The 13,174-nt window shown below is 62.3% G+C and overlaps 1 pseudogene; it reads right to left on the bottom strand.

Annotated features, from left to right (window-relative positions):
- Window positions 1-5,825, bottom strand: part of LOC141476068 (carboxy-terminal kinesin 2-like) — a 157,501-nt pseudogene extending 151,676 nt beyond the window's left edge.
- Window positions 5,826-13,174: the final 7,349 nt, after the last annotated feature.

Consider the following 13,174-nt stretch of genomic DNA (forward strand, 5'->3'; position numbering starts at 1 on the left):
GGTCTCACTCCAGGCGGAGGGTGAGGAGGGTCCCCTGCTGCTGCTGTTCCTGCAGCTCCTTCTCCTGCTGCTCCAGGCGCTGGCGCAGCTCCTGGACCTGCTGCTCCAGCCCCGCTCTCACCCGGCGGCTGTCCCCCAGCGCAGCCCGCAGGTCTGACACCTGCCCCTTCAGGTCCCAGGGGGGGCGCTTGGGGCGGGGGGCGGCGGCTGGTGCTGCTGGTGGGGCACCTGTGGGGACACTGGGGGGATTAGGGCTCTGGAAGGTTTGGGGAGGCACAGGGGGGCTGTAGGAGGACTGGGGGCGTTCTGAGGTACTGAGGGGGGGTCTCAGTTTGGGTTGAGGGGCTTGGGGAGGGGCTGGGAGTTGGGAGGCTGTTTTTGGATGGGAGGGTTGTGGGTTTTTGGAGAGGCCAGGCCCTCCCCATTTTAACACCCACCCCTCCGCATCCCCCCCCATCCGGATGTTCGCCTCCTTCCACCCCTCAGGCCGGGGGTGCTTTGGGGGTACCCCAAACTCACCACCTCCTGGTCCCCATCCTCCTGCGCTCTGCACCCCAAAACACCCCCATGCTCCATGGGCTCTGCACCCCCACATTTATTCAGCTGTGTTGAAGTTGCCTTGGGGGGGTGTGGAGGGAAGCACCTGTTTTGGGGACAGAAATGCCTATTTGGGCACCAGCACAGTGTTGTCCTTGGGGGGAACTGGAGATGCTCCAGCCCCCTCTGGTGCTCCTGCTCCTCGGGCAACACCGGCCGCACACGGCAAAAGACACGGATGTTGTGTCTTTTTTTTTAATTGTCTCCTCATTTTGCTGGAGGAAAGCAGGGAGATCTCCCCCCTCCGTGACCCACCTCCCTTTCCTGCAGCGCGGCCGCCAGCGCCCTGGCCTGCCCTTCGGCCTCGGCCACCGCTCGCCCCCCTTCCTCCACCTCCTCCTCCAGACGCCGCTTGTCCTCTGCCAAGCGCTGCGCCTCCCTCCGCCGGGTCCCAGCTCCGTCTGCCGCTGCCGCGGGTTCTGGTTCTCCCGCTCCAGCCCCCGCCTTGCCATCACACCCCGCAACGCGAGGAACCCGGCCCTCACCGCCCCCATCTTCCCCCCGCGCTCCTTCAAACCGCCCCGCCCCGCCCCCCAGCGCGGCTCTCCGCCAATCGCGGCTCTCCCGCCGCCCCACCCAGCCAATCGGCTGCCAGAGGAGAGACCGCCCCTCCCGTGCGTCACCTGCCTGAGCCCCCCCCACCTGAGCCCCCCCCCCCGAAAGGTGTCTGCCTGACGGGCCACGGCGGGCCTCGGGCTGTGCTGCGGGGCTCTTGTGCTTCCTCAACATTATTTTCCACTTTCTGTGGAAAAATTGTTCCCAATATCCAATCTGAACCTCCCCTGGTGCAACTTGAGGCCGTCTCCTCTCGTCCCATCGCCTGTTCCTTGGGAGAAGAGACCGACAACCCCCCCCCCGGCTACACCCGCCTTTCAGGGAGTTGGAGCGAGCGAGAAGGTCTCCCCTCAGCCTCCTCTTCTCCAGACTGAACACCCACAGCTCCTTCGGCTGTTCCTCAGAAGGTCTCCAGACCCCTCACCAGCTCCGTTGCCCTTCTCTGGACCCGCTCCAGCACCTCAAGGTCTTTTTTTGTGGTGAGGGGCCCAAAACCGGACACAGCCCTTGAGGTGGGACCTCCCCAGTGCCCAGTACAGGGGGACGGTCACCTCCCGAGTCCTACTCACCACGCTGTTCCTGACACAGGCTGCTGGCCTCCTTGGCCACCTGGGCACGCTGCTGGCTCATGTTCAGCCCACAGTCGACCAACACCCTCAGGTCCTCTTCCTTGGGGCAGCTCCAGCCGCTCTGCCCCAGCCTGGAGCATCCATGGGATTGGTGTGACCCAAGGGCAGGACCCGGCACTTGGCCTTGTGGAACCTCATCCCATTGGCCTCGGCCCATCGATCCAGCCTGTCCAGATCCCTCTGCAAAGCCTTCCTGCCCTCCAGCAGATCAACATCCCACCCAGCTTGGTGTCGTCTCTGAAGTGCTTGAGGGAGCACTCAATCCCCTCCTGCAGATCATCGATGAAGATGTTGAAGAGAACCGGCCCCAGCACCCAGCCCCGGGGGACACCACTGGTGTTTCTAGATCTTTCAGGAAGTTCAGAGTGACACTCACAGGGAATGGACCGCAGCAAATCACGGCTCCCAGCTCAGACCCCGGGCAGGAACACCCCGTTGCCAGGTCCTACAGATGAAACCTCGAGAGCTCCCTGTGCTGAATGTGTCTAAAGGCAGCGGCATGATGTACGAAAGGATTCCTGAAAACCAGATTCATCAAAAGCGACTTCTGTAAGTCCCTGGGCAAAACTGCCCACGGTGTCACCACATTATGGAATCACAGAATCACACGGGGTTGCAAGGGACCTCTGGAGATCATCTCCTCCAACCCCCTGCCAGAGCAGGTCCACCCAGAGCAGGTCCCAGAGGAAGGTGTCCAGGTGGGGTTTGAATGTCTCCAGAGAAGGAGACTCCACCACCTCCCTGGGCAGCCTGTCCCAGGGCTCTGCCAGCCTCCCAGGAAAGAAGTTCCTCCTCGTGTTTAGGTGGAACTTCTTATATTCAAGTTTGTGCCCGTTTCCTCTTGTCCTGTCCCTGGGCACCACTGAAAAAAGACCGGCCCCGTCCTCCCGACACCCACCCTTTAAGTATTTATAGGCGTTGATCAGATCCCCCCTCAGTCTTCTCTTCTCCAGACTAAAAAGACCCAAGTCCCTCAGCCTTTCCTCATCAGAGAGATGCTCCAGGCCCCTCAGCATCTTTGTAGCCCTCTGCTGTACCCTCTCCAGCAGTTCCCTGTCCTTCTTGAACAGGGGAGCCCAGAACTGGTCCCAGTGCTCCAGACGGGGCCTCCCCAGGGCAGAGGAGAGGGGGAGGATGACCTCTCTCCACCTGCTGGTCACGCTCTTCCTGATGACCCCCAGGATGCCATTGGCCTTCTTGGCCACAAGGGCCCATTGCTGGCTCACAGCCATCCTGTTTTCCACCAGGACCTCCATGATTTCTGAATGATTCAGATGATTGCTGACCCTCCCCCAGGCTTCACCTTGAGCTTCTGCATGACATGGTGGAGGCGGCACCGCTCCATAGAATCATAGAATTTCCAGCTCCAGCTCCAGCCCGTGGAACCACTCCTGCTGATGTCCCAACTGCTGCTGCCCCTGGGAAGCCCCAGACTGGACTCAGCGACAAGTGGGAACCGGATTCCAGCTCTGGGGTCAGGAAGGCACGGATCGGGATCAAAGGCAGATGAACAGACAGGGTCCTCCTCGGACGTCGGCCATTGGAGAAAGAGCTGACCCTTTGATCCCTCAGCTTTTATCCTGAGCGTGGGGCAGATGGGATGGAACACCCCCTTGGTCAGTCTGGGGTCACCTCTCCTGTCCCCCTCCTCCCTGGGAGTGGGACCCTTCCACGCTTTTTCCCGCTTCTGACCCTCCAATGGGGCCAATGACGAAATGGGATGCCCTTGGTTGTGACAGCAATAAGTGGAAGCAGGAGCCTCTCTGCTCCTCGGCCCTTGGCGTGACGCACAGACCTTGCTCCGGGCGCTCCAAGAACCAGCGGTTTTCTCCACAAGACACTGTTAATTTCAGAGAGTCGGAAGAGGCCGAGTTGAGAAGTAAAATTACTGACCAGGAAGTTGGTTCTGTTTTGCCTCAAACCGGGCCATCAGTGCAAAAAACCATCTTTTTTTCCTACTTTTTCTGGAGGAAAGCAGGAAGAACTCCCGCCCCGTGACACACATCCCTCTCCTGCAGCGCAGCCGCCAGCTCCCTCCTTGCGTTCCTCCAGCCGCTTCTCCTTTGCCAAACTTTCAGCCTCCCTCCGCCAGGTCACCAGCTCCAGCTCCAGGCTCCTGGGGGGGGGACACGACACCCCGATTGCTGGGGGGACTCATCTCAGACAGAGGGCCTCCCACTTCCCCCGCTCCAGCCCCACCGTCGCTCCCCGGCTGTCCCTCAGCGCAGCCCACGGGTCTGTCACCTGCCCTTTCAGGTACCAGGGGGCACTTGGGGCGGGGGGCGGCAGCTGGTGCGGCACCTGTGGGGACACTGGGGGGATTAGGGCTCTGGAAGGTTTGGGGAGGCACAGGGGGGCTGTAGGAGGACTGGGGGCGTTCTGAGGTACTGAGGGGGGGTCTCAGTTTGGGTTGAGGGGCTTGGGGAGGGGCTGGGAGTTGGGAGGCTGTTTTTGGATGGGAGGGTTGTGGGTTTTTGGAGAGGCCAGGCCCTCCCCATTTTAACACCCACCCCTCCGCATCCCCCCCCATCCGGATGTTCGCCTCCTTCCACCCCTCAGGCCGGGGGTGCTTTGGGGGTACCCCAAACTCACCACCTCCTGGTCCCCATCCTCCTGCGCTCTGCACCCCAAAACACCCCCATGCTCCATGGGCTCTGCACCCCCACATTTATTCAGCTGTGTTGAAGTTGCCTTGGGGGGGTGTGGAGGGAAGCACCTGTTTTGGGGACAGAAATGCCTATTTGGGCACCAGCACAGTGTTGTCCTTGGGGGGAACTGGAGATGCTCCAGCCCCCTCTGGTGCTCCTGCTCCTCGGGCAACACCGGCCGCACACGGCAAAAGACACGGATGTTGCCCTGCAGAAGGGGAAGAGCCGTGATTTTGGAGGTACGGGGCGGGGGATTCAGATGATTTCCCACCCCCCCCCAGACCCCCTCCCGGCTTCACCTTGAGCTCCTGGACCAGATTATGGAGACGACGACGCTCCATCTCCTGCCCGTGGAGCTGCTCCCCCTGCTGCTCCACCTTCTGCTTCTGGGCGGCTGCCTCCAGTCGCAGCTCGGCTGCCAGCGCTGCCTCCGCCCGCAGGTGCCCCTCTGTCACCTGCAGCTGGACCTGGGGGGGGAGGAGAACAGCCCTCGGTTAACACAGGAGGGGGAAAGACTGGCTCCGCAGGGGTGGAAAAGCAGCCCTGGTTGGGGGGACGCACACACACAGAAACCAGCCTCGACTGCGGGGTGCTGAGACAGCCCCGCTCCCGGGTGGCGCTTTGGGGCTGAGAGCAATCGGAGCAGAAAACCACCTTTTTTTTTATTTTTCTCCTCATTTTGCTGGAGGAAAGCAGGGAGATCTCCCCCCTCCGTGACCCACCTCCCTTTCCTGCAGCGCGGCCGCCAGCGCCCTGGCCTGCCCTTCGGCCTCGGCCACCGCTCGCCCCCCTTCCTCCACCTCCTCCTCCAGACGCCGCTTGTCCTCTGCCAAGCGCTGCGCCTCCCTCCGCCATTGATCTCTCTCATCCCGGCAGCTCGTCAGCTCCTTCTCCGTGCTCCTGGGGGACACGCACACCTCGTGTTAGGGGGGGGAAGTGACACCCCAATTCCCGGGGTGGGGGGCGGGGGGGGTCTCACTCCAGGCGGAGGGTGAGGAGGGTCCCCTGCTGCTGCTGTTCCTGCAGCTCCTTCTCCTGCTGCTCCAGGCGCTGGCGCAGCTCCTGGACCTGCTGCTCCAGCCCCGCTCTCACCCGGCGGCTGTCCCCCAGCGCAGCCCGCAGGTCTGACACCTGCCCCTTCAGGTCCCAGGGGGGGCGCTTGGGGCGGGGGGCGGCGGCTGGTGCTGCTGGTGGGGCACCTGTGGGGACACTGGGGGGATTAGGGCTCTGGAAGGTTTGGGGAGGCACAGGGGGGCTGTAGGAGGACTGGGGGCGTTCTGAGGTACTGAGGGGGGGTCTCAGTTTGGGTTGAGGGGCTTGGGGAGGGGCTGGGAGTTGGGAGGCTGTTTTTGGATGGGAGGGTTGTGGGTTTTTGGAGAGGCCAGGCCCTCCCCATTTTAACACCCACCCCTCCGCATCCCCCCCCATCCGGATGTTCGCCTCCTTCCACCCCTCAGGCCGGGGGTGCTTTGGGGGTACCCCAAACTCACCACCTCCTGGTCCCCATCCTCCTGCGCTCTGCACCCCAAAACACCCCCATGCTCCATGGGCTCTGCACCCCCACATTTATTCAGCTGTGTTGAAGTTGCCTTGGGGGGGTGTGGAGGGAAGCACCTGTTTTGGGGACAGAAATGCCTATTTGGGCACCAGCACAGTGTTGTCCTTGGGGGGAACTGGAGATGCTCCAGCCCCCTCTGGTGCTCCTGCTCCTCGGGCAACACCGGCCGCACACGGCAAAAGACACGGATGTTGTGTCTTTTTTTTTAATTGTCTCCTCATTTTGCTGGAGGAAAGCAGGGAGATCTCCCCCCTCCGTGACCCACCTCCCTTTCCTGCAGCGCGGCCGCCAGCGCCCTGGCCTGCCCTTCGGCCTCGGCCACCGCTCGCCCCCCTTCCTCCACCTCCTCCTCCAGACGCCGCTTGTCCTCTGCCAAGCGCTGCGCCTCCCTCCGCCGGGTCCCAGCTCCGTCTGCCGCTGCCGCGGGTTCTGGTTCTCCCGCTCCAGCCCCCGCCTTGCCATCACACCCCGCAACGCGAGGAACCCGGCCCTCACCGCCGCCATCTTCCCCCCGCGCTCCTTCAAACCGCCCCGCCCCGCCCCCCAGCGCGGCTCTCCGCCAATCGCGGCTCTCCCGCCGCCCCACCCAGCCAATCGGCTGCCAGAGGAGAGACCGCCCCTCCCGTGCGTCACCTGCCTGAGCCCCCCCCACCTGAGCCCCCCCCCCCGAAAGGTGTCTGCCTGACGGGCCACGGCGGGCCTCGGGCTGTGCTGCGGGGCTCTTGTGCTTCCTCAACATTATTTTCCACTTTCTGTGGAAAAATTGTTCCCAATATCCAATCTGAACCTCCCCTGGTGCAACTTGAGGCCGTCTCCTCTCGTCCCATCGCCTGTTCCTTGGGAGAAGAGACCGACACCCCCCCCCCGGCTACACCCGCCTTTCAGGGAGTTGGAGCGAGCGAGAAGGTCTCCCCTCAGCCTCCTCTTCTCCAGACTGAACACCCACAGCTCCTTCGGCTGTTCCTCAGAAGGTCTCCAGACCCCTCACCAGCTCCGTTGCCCTTCTCTGGACCCGCTCCAGCACCTCAAGGTCTTTTTTTGTGGTGAGGGGCCCAAAACCGGACACAGCCCTTGAGGTGGGACCTCCCCAGTGCCCAGTACAGGGGGACGGTCACCTCCCGAGTCCTACTCACCACGCTGTTCCTGACACAGGCTGCTGGCCTCCTTGGCCACCTGGGCACGCTGCTGGCTCATGTTCAGCCCACAGTCGACCAACACCCTCAGGTCCTCTTCCTTGGGGCAGCTCCAGCCGCTCTGCCCCAGCCTGGAGCATCCATGGGATTGGTGTGACCCAAGGGCAGGACCCGGCACTTGGCCTTGTGGAACCTCATCCCATTGGCCTCGGCCCATCGATCCAGCCTGTCCAGATCCCTCTGCAAAGCCTTCCTGCCCTCCAGCAGATCAACATCCCACCCAGCTTGGTGTCGTCTCTGAAGTGCTTGAGGGAGCACTCAATCCCCTCCTGCAGATCATCGATGAAGATGTTGAAGAGAACCGGCCCCAGCACCCAGCCCCGGGGGACACCACTGGTGTTTCTAGATCTTTCAGGAAGTTCAGAGTGACACTCACAGGGAATGGACCGCAGCAAATCACGGCTCCCAGCTCAGACCCCGGGCAGGAACACCCCGTTGCCAGGTCCTACAGATGAAACCTCGAGAGCTCCCTGTGCTGAATGTGTCTAAAGGCAGCGGCATGATGTACGAAAGGATTCCTGAAAACCAGATTCATCAAAAGCGACTTCTGTAAGTCCCTGGGCAAAACTGCCCACGGTGTCACCACATTATGGAATCACAGAATCACACGGGGTTGCAAGGGACCTCTGGAGATCATCTCCTCCAACCCCCTGCCAGAGCAGGTCCACCCAGAGCAGGTCCCAGAGGAAGGTGTCCAGGTGGGGTTTGAATGTCTCCAGAGAAGGAGACTCCACCACCTCCCTGGGCAGCCTGTCCCAGGGCTCTGCCAGCCTCCCAGGAAAGAAGTTCCTCCTCGTGTTTAGGTGGAACTTCTTATATTCAAGTTTGTGCCCGTTTCCTCTTGTCCTGTCCCTGGGCACCACTGAAAAAAGACCGGCCCCGTCCTCCCGACACCCACCCTTTAAGTATTTATAGGCGTTGATCAGATCCCCCCTCAGTCTTCTCTTCTCCAGACTAAAAAGACCCAAGTCCCTCAGCCTTTCCTCATCAGAGAGATGCTCCAGGCCCCTCAGCATCTTTGTAGCCCTCTGCTGTACCCTCTCCAGCAGTTCCCTGTCCTTCTTGAACAGGGGAGCCCAGAACTGGTCCCAGTGCTCCAGACGGGGCCTCCCCAGGGCAGAGGAGAGGGGGAGGATGACCTCTCTCCACCTGCTGGTCACGCTCTTCCTGATGACCCCCAGGATGCCATTGGCCTTCTTGGCCACAAGGGCCCATTGCTGGCTCACGGCCATCCTGTTTTCCACCAGGACCTCCATGATTTCTGAATGATTCAGATGATTGCTGACCCTCCCCCAGGCTTCACCTTGAGCTTCTGCATGACATGGTGGAGGCGGCACCGCTCCATAGAATCATAGAATTTCCAGCTCCAGCTCCAGCCCGTGGAACCACTCCTGCTGATGTCCCAACTGCTGCTGCCCCTGGGAAGCCCCAGACTGGACTCAGCGACAAGTGGGAACCGGATTCCAGCTCTGGGGTCAGGAAGGCACGGATCGGGATCAAAGGCAGATGAACAGACAGGGTCCTCCTCGGACGTCGGCCATTGGAGAAAGAGCTGACCCTTTGATCCCTCAGCTTTTATCCTGAGCGTGGGGCAGATGGGATGGAACACCCCCTTGGTCAGTCTGGGGTCACCTCTCCTGTCCCCCTCCTCCCTGGGAGTGGGACCCTTCCACGCTTTTTCCCGCTTCTGACCCTCCAATGGGGCCAATGACGAAATGGGATGCCCTTGGTTGTGACAGCAATAAGTGGAAGCAGGAGCCTCTCTGCTCCTCGGCCCTTGGCGTGACGCACAGACCTTGCTCCGGGCGCTCCAAGAACCAGCGGTTTTCTCCACAAGACACTGTTAATTTCAGAGAGTCGGAAGAGGCCGAGTTGAGAAGTAAAATTACTGACCAGGAAGTTGGTTCTGTTTTGCCTCAAACCGGGCCATCAGTGCAAAAAACCATCTTTTTTTCCTACTTTTTCTGGAGGAAAGCAGGAAGAACTCCCGCCCCGTGACACACATCCCTCTCCTGCAGCGCAGCCGCCAGCTCCCTCCTTGCGTTCCTCCAGCCGCTTCTCCTTTGCCAAACTTTCAGCCTCCCTCCGCCAGGTCACCAGCTCCAGCTCCAGGCTCCTGGGGGGGGGACACGACACCCCGATTGCTGGGGGGACTCATCTCAGACAGAGGGCCTCCCACTTCCCCCGCTCCAGCCCCACCGTCGCTCCCCGGCTGTCCCTCAGCGCAGCCCACGGGTCTGTCACCTGCCCTTTCAGGTACCAGGGGGCACTTGGGGCGGGGGGCGGCAGCTGGTGCGGCACCTGTGGGGACACTGGGGGGATTAGGGCTCTGGAAGGTTTGGGGAGGCACAGGGGGGCTGTAGGAGGACTGGGGGCGTTCTGAGGTACTGAGGGGGGGTCTCAGTTTGGGTTGAGGGGCTTGGGGAGGGGCTGGGAGTTGGGAGGCTGTTTTTGGATGGGAGGGTTGTGGGTTTTTGGAGAGGCCAGGCCCTCCCCATTTTAACACCCACCCCTCCGCATCCCCCCCCATCCGGATGTTCGCCTCCTTCCACCCCTCAGGCCGGGGGTGCTTTGGGGGTACCCCAAACTCACCACCTCCTGGTCCCCATCCTCCTGCGCTCTGCACCCCAAAACACCCCCATGCTCCATGGGCTCTGCACCCCCACATTTATTCAGCTGTGTTGAAGTTGCCTTGGGGGGGTGTGGAGGGAAGCACCTGTTTTGGGGACAGAAATGCCTATTTGGGCACCAGCACAGTGTTGTCCTTGGGGGGAACTGGAGATGCTCCAGCCCCCTCTGGTGCTCCTGCTCCTCGGGCAACACCGGCCGCACACGGCAAAAGACACGGATGTTGCCCTGCAGAAGGGGAAGAGCCGTGATTTTGGAGGTACGGGGCGGGGGATTCAGATGATTTCCCACCCACCCCCCCCCCAGACCCCCTCCCGGCTTCACCTTGAGCTCCTGGACCAGATTATGGAGACGACGACGCTCCATCTCCTGCCCGTGGAGCTGCTCCCCCTGCTGCTCCACCTTCTGCTTCTGGGCGGCTGCCTCCAGTCGCAGCTCGGCTGCCAGCGCTGCCTCCGCCCGCAGGTGCCCCTCTGTCACCTGCAGCTGGACCTGGGGGGGGAGGAGAACAGCCCTCGGTTAACACAGGAGGGGGAAAGACTGGCTCCGCAGGGGTGGAAAAGCAGCCCTGGTTGGGGGGACGCACACACACAGAAACCAGCCTCGACTGCGGGGTGCTGAGACAGCCCCGCTCCCGGGTGGCGCTTTGGGGCTGAGAGCAATCGGAGCAGAAAACCACCTTTTTTTTTATTTTTCTCCTCATTTTGCTGGAGGAAAGCAGGGAGATCTCCCCCCTCCGTGACCCACCTCCCTTTCCTGCAGCGCGGCCGCCAGCGCCCTGGCCTGCCCTTCGGCCTCGGCCACCGCTCGCCCCCCTTCCTCCACCTCCTCCTCCAGACGCCGCTTGTCCTCTGCCAAGCGCTGCGCCTCCCTCCGCCATTGATCTCTCTCATCCCGGCAGCTCGTCAGCTCCTTCTCCGTGCTCCTGGGGGACACGCACACCTCGTGTTAGGGGGGGGAAGTGACACCCCAATTCCCGGGGTGGGGGGCGGGGGGGGTCTCACTCCAGGCGGAGGGTGAGGAGGGTCCCCTGCTGCTGCTGTTCCTGCAGCTCCTTCTCCTGCTGCTCCAGGCGCTGGCGCAGCTCCTGGACCTGCTGCTCCAGCCCCGCTCTCACCCGGCGGCTGTCCCCCAGCGCAGCCCGCAGGTCTGACACCTGCCCCTTCAGGTCCCAGGGGGGGCGCTTGGGGCGGGGGGCGGCGGCTGGTGCTGCTGGTGGGGCACCTGTGGGGACACTGGGGGGATTAGGGCTCTGGAAGGTTTGGGGAGGCACAGGGGGGCTGTAGGAGGACTGGGGGCGTTCTGAGGTACTGAGGGGGGGTCTCAGTTTGGGTTGAGGGGCTTGGGGAGGGGCTGGGAGTTGGGAGGCTGTTTTTGGATGGGAGGGTTGTGGGTTTTTGGAGAGGCCAGGCCCTCCCCATTTTAACACCCACCCCTCCGCATCCCCCCCCATCCGGATGTTCGCCTCCTTCCACCCCTCAGGCCGGGGGTGCTTTGGGGGTACCCCAAACTCACCACCTCCTGGTCCCCATCCTCCTGCGCTCTGCACCCCAAAACACCCCCATGCTCCATGGGCTCTGCACCCCCACATTTATTCAGCTGTGTTGAAGTTGCCTTGGGGGGGTGTGGAGGGAAGCACCTGTTTTGGGGACAGAAATGCCTATTTGGGCACCAGCACAGTGTTGTCCTTGGGGGGAACTGGAGATGCTCCAGCCCCCTCTGGTGCTCCTGCTCCTCGGGCAACACCGGCCGCACACGGCAAAAGACACGGATGTTGTGTCTTTTTTTTTAATTGTCTCCTCATTTTGCTGGAGGAAAGCAGGGAGATCTCCCCCCTCCGTGACCCACCTCCCTTTCCTGCAGCGCGGCCGCCAGCGCCCTGGCCTGCCCTTCGGCCTCGGCCACCGCTCGCCCCCCTTCCTCCACCTCCTCCTCCAGACGCCGCTTGTCCTCTGCCAAGCGCTGCGCCTCCCTCCGCCGGGTCCCAGCTCCGTCTGCCGCTGCCGCGGGTTCTGGTTCTCCCGCTCCAGCCCCCGCCTTGCCATCACACCCCGCAACGCGAGGAACCCGGCCCTCACCGCCCCCATCTTCCCCCCGCGCTCCTTCAAACCGCCCCGCCCCGCCCCCCAGCGCGGCTCTCCGCCAATCGCGGCTCTCCCGCCGCCCCACCCAGCCAATCGGCTGCCAGAGGAGAGACCGCCCCTCCCGTGCGTCACCTGCCTGAGCCCCCCCCACCTGAGCCCCCTCCCCCGAAAGGTGTCTGCCTGACGGGCCACGGCGGGCCTCGGGCTGTGCTGCGGGGCTCTTGTGCTTCCTCAACATTATTTTCCACTTTCTGTGGAAAAATTGTTCCCAATATCCAATCTGAACCTCCCCTGGTGCAACTTGAGGCCGTCTCCTCTCGTCCCATCGCCTGTTCCTTGGGAGAAGAGACCGACACCCCCCCCCCGGCTACACCCGCCTTTCAGGGAGTTGGAGCGAGCGAGAAGGTCTCCCCTCAGCCTCCTCTTCTCCAGACTGAACACCCACAGCTCCTTCGGCTGTTCCTCAGAAGGTCTCCAGACCCCTCACCAGCTCCGTTGCCCTTCTCTGGACCCGCTCCAGCACCTCAAGGTCTTTTTTTGTGGTGAGGGGCCCAAAACCGGACACAGCCCTTGAGGTGGGACCTCCCCAGTGCCCAGTACAGGGGGACGGTCACCTCCCGAGTCCTACTCACCACGCTGTTCCTGACACAGGCTGCTGGCCTCCTTGGCCACCTGGGCACGCTGCTGGCTCATGTTCAGCCCACAGTCGACCAACACCCTCAGGTCCTCTTCCTTGGGGCAGCTCCAGCCGCTCTGCCCCAGCCTGGAGCATCCATGGGATTGGTGTGACCCAAGGGCAGGACCCGGCACTTGGCCTTGTGGAACCTCATCCCATTGGCCTCGGCCCATCGATCCAGCCTGTCCAGATCCCTCTGCAAAGCCTTCCTGCCCTCCAGCAGATCAACATCCCACCCAGCTTGGTGTCGTCTCTGAAGTGCTTGAGGGAGCACTCAATCCCCTCCTGCAGATCATCGATGAAGATGTTGAAGAGAACCGGCCCCAGCACCCAGCCCCGGGGGACACCACTGGTGTTTCTAGATCTTTCAGGAAGTTCAGAGTGACACTCACAGGGAATGGACCGCAGCAAATCACGGCTCCCAGCTCAGACCCCGGGCAGGAACACCCCGTTGCCAGGTCCTACAGATGAAACCTCGAGAGCTCCCTGTGCTGAATGTGTCTAAAGGCAGCGGCATGATGTACGAAAGGATTCCTGAAAACCAGATTCATCAAAAGCGACTTCTGTAAGTCCCTGGGCAAAACTGCCCACGGTATCACCACATTA

This window comes from Numenius arquata, chromosome 28, assembly GCF_964106895.1.
Source record: "Numenius arquata chromosome 28, bNumArq3.hap1.1, whole genome shotgun sequence".
NCBI classification, from domain to species: Eukaryota; Metazoa; Chordata; class Aves; order Charadriiformes; family Scolopacidae; genus Numenius; species Numenius arquata.